Below are 3,472 nucleotides of genomic sequence, written 5' to 3'. Positions count from 1 at the left end.
TTAAGATTGTATCGCGGCTCGGTTGTTCGGTGGAAGAAGTGAGCTATGCCGTTGGGGAGGTGGTGGGGTTTGACAGCGTGAAATCTGCATCGCGTATGAACAGTGCGGTGGTGATTTTCCTGGACAGCGTGGAGAAGGTGGTGGAGGCTGGCATTGTTGTAAAAGACGCCTTCACTCCTGTCTACCCGCTGGTCAACCCTTCCAAGAGAGTCACCATCTCAAACGCCCCGCCGTTCATTAAGAACGAGGATCTGCTCAAAGCGCTGTCCAGGTACGGACAAGTTGTGTCACCGATCAAAATGGTGTCGTTGGGCTGCAAGTCTCCCAAACTGAGGCATGTAGTTTGCCATCGCAGACACGTCTACATGGTCCTTAAAGACGCAGACAGCCACCTAAACCTGAGCGTTAATTTTAATATTGAAGGTTTTAATTACACTGTTTTTATCACGTCTGAAACCATGAAATGTTTTGGGTGTAAATCGGAGGGGCATCTCATCCGAGCTTGTCCCGAAGCTGGGAGGGAAGTTGCCGGTGCTTCGGGTTCGGGGCAGTTGACGGAGGGCGCCGCTGCTGGTGTCGGCGATGCCGCGCCGGCGGCACCGGCCGCCGCCGCTGTTGCTGGCGCGGCACCGGCCGCCGCTGGTGCCGGCGTTGCTGCGGCGGTCGGGGCCGCCATCGGTATCGGTGATGCCGCTGTTGTCGGGGCCGCCGCCGGTGTGATCGATGCCACCGTAATTGGAGACGGAGTTGGCACCGCCGGTGGCACCGAGGCGGTTGAGAGCCCAGCGGAAGAACCTGGCGCCTCAAATGCAAATAATGATTGTACGGTGGGAATAAATAGAGAAATCAATGAAAGAATTGAAACTGAAAGTAGTTGTGCGAACGACGCTTTTTGGAGGAACATGATTTGAAGATTATTGTCAGTAAAAGGAAGAAATGTGTTGATAAGGGGCAGGGTGGGGGCAAAACAAAGAAAGCGCTGCATAACCTCTCTGAGGACGAAGAGGAGGTCGTTTTAACTGGCTCTCAAGAGGCAAAAGTCACTTCCTATCCTCTTGAGAAGATAAGAAAGTTCCTCACAGAGACCAAAGGTCAGAGGGGGATTACACCCGACTCGGTCTTTCCTGATCTTAATGGTTTTATTAGATCGGTCAGCCGATTTAGAGGTGACGGTGTTTTTAATGATCAGGAAGTGTACAGGCTGAAGAAAATGGTGACCAAAGCCAGAGTGGCACTGATGGAGGACGATGACTGATTTTATTTTTGTCATGTTTTTTGTTTTGGGTGCTTTTTTCACAATGATGAACATTAATGTTGGGACCATTAACATTAATGGAGCACGAGCTGCGACAAAGAGAGCCTCGCTTTTTAAAATGTGTGAACTGAAAAAGCTGGATGTGACCTTTGTCCAAGAGACCCACAGTGACTCTAACAATGAGGTTGACTGGAGGAAGGAGTGGCCAGGGCAGCTTTTCCTCAGCCACAAGCTGTCCACAAGTGCTGGGGTGGCGGTCCTCTTCTCCAGAGCATTCACTCCTCAGTCAGTGGAGACACAGGACATCATGGCTGGACACGCCATCATGGTGAAGGCGCTCTTTGAGGGCAAAAGACTGGTTTTCGTGTGTGTCTACGCCCCTGTCTCCGCTGTCGATAGAATTACTTTTTTAAACGCTCTTTGTGATGTCATTGGTGGAGTTGCTGATGAGTTTTTATTTCTGGGGGGTGATTTTAACTGTACTGCTGAGGCCACAGTGGACAGGAACCACCTGGAGCCTCATCCTGCCTCGGCTGTTCGGCTCAATCGTCTCATCGAGACCCACGACTTGAGAGACGTATGGAGGGTTTTTAACAGCAGGTCCAGGCAGTACACCTGGTCTCACCGCAGAAACAGCACCTTAACTCTGGCCAGACTAGATCGTTTTTATTGTTTTAAACATCATTTTAGTGCTTTTAAAAATTTCCACATTGTCCCATTAGGTGTGTCTGATTATTCCCTGGTTCACTGTGCTGTCTTCATTCAAGATGTCAAAACATCCAGTGCCTATTGGCATTTTAACACAGCACTTTTGGCCGATCGGTCTTTTAGAGAGGCTTTTAAGTTAGTGTGGCTCTCACACAGGGAAAAAAAGTCCTCATTCACCTCAGTGTCGAGGTGGTGGGACTATGGTAAAACAGTTGTACAGCAATTTTGTCAGCAATATAATCGCAACGTCACTAAGTACATTACCAGATCCCTTAAGGACCTGGAGACTGAGGTACAGGACCTACTGGACTGTACAGGAGATCAAGGGCAGGTTAAAGCCCTTAAGAGTAAAAAAGCTACTTTAGCTAACCTGTTGGGCATCACTGCACAAGGAGCACTGGTTCATTCCCGGTTCATGGACGCCACCATGATGGATGCCCCATCCAAGTTCTTCTTTGGTCTGGAGAGAAGGAACGGTCAGAGGAAGACCATCCACTGTCTGCGATCAGGTGATGGCTCCTCGCTGACGGAGAACACAGAGATCCGGAGGCACACCACACAGTTCTACATGGACCTTTTTAAATCTGAGTGGATGGAGATTCCAGGACTGGAGTCGGCCTTTCTGTCCGACTTGCCTCGGATTGGAGCGTCAGCTGTGGACCAACTGTCTGCCGAACTCACTCTGGAAGAGCTTCATGTGGCCCTCATGAGCCTCGCTAATGGCAGGGCACCTGGCATTGACGGGATCCCAGTGGATTTTTACAAGACCTTCTGGATATTGTTGGGTGAGGACATGTTGGAGGTTTTCAGGGAGAGCTTCGGGAGTGGACTTTTACCCCAGAGCTGCAGGAGGGCAGTTCTCACCCTGCTTCCGAAGAAGGGAGACCTCCAAGACTTGAAGAACTGGAGGCCAGTTTCCTTGCTCTGTGGGGACTATAAAGTCCTGTCGAAGGCTCTGGCCCTGAGGCTCAAGGAGGTCATGGCTGAGATCGTGCACCCTGACCAGACTTATTGTGTGCCTGGCAGGTTAATAAGTGATAACATCACTTTGATTCGGCACGTTTTGGAAGTCTCCGACTCTTTGGACATAGCGACTGGTCTTATTTCCATAGATCAGGAAAAGGCTTTTGACCGGGTTGAACACCAATATCTGTGGAAGACACTTGTAGCTTTCGGTTTCAGCCCAGGTTTTATAGCCTGGATCCAGGTTTTGTACCGTGACGTTGCGAGTATACTGAAAATCAACGGCGGTCTGGCTGCGCCTTTTGCTGATGACTTGATGATTGTTTTAAACACTCGAGAGGACATTAGGATTTTAGAAAGTAACACGAACCTTTTTAACAAACTGTCTTCAGCAAGAGTCAACTGGGACAAGAGCGAAGCTTTTGCCACCAGTAGAGGCTCTCTCACCGAGCTGGTTTTACCAGGGGGGCTGATGTGGGCCACAGGTGGGCTGAAATATCTTGGGGTGTTTTTAAGTGATGATGTTTTAAAGAAAAACTGGGACGG

General features: G+C 49.8%; 1 long non-coding RNA gene across 1 annotated transcript; it reads right to left on the bottom strand.

Moving 5' to 3' along the window:
* Positions 1-1,350: 1,350 nt before the first annotated feature.
* Positions 1,351-3,216, bottom strand: LOC142894863 (uncharacterized). The gene is made up of 3 exons (XR_012928061.1): positions 2,595-3,216; positions 2,334-2,486; positions 1,351-1,635 (listed from the first exon to the last, which is right to left on the bottom strand). It is a non-coding gene; the product is annotated as an uncharacterized LOC142894863 (long non-coding RNA).
* Positions 3,217-3,472: the final 256 nt, after the last annotated feature.

Source organism: Nelusetta ayraudi, unplaced genomic scaffold (assembly GCF_046127955.1).
Source record: "Nelusetta ayraudi isolate G7.1 ecotype Tasmania unplaced genomic scaffold, CSIRO-AGI_Nayr_v1 ptg000045l, whole genome shotgun sequence".
Lineage (NCBI taxonomy): Eukaryota > Metazoa > Chordata > Actinopteri > Tetraodontiformes > Monacanthidae > Nelusetta > Nelusetta ayraudi.
This window is presented reverse-complemented; position numbering and strand designations above follow the sequence as displayed.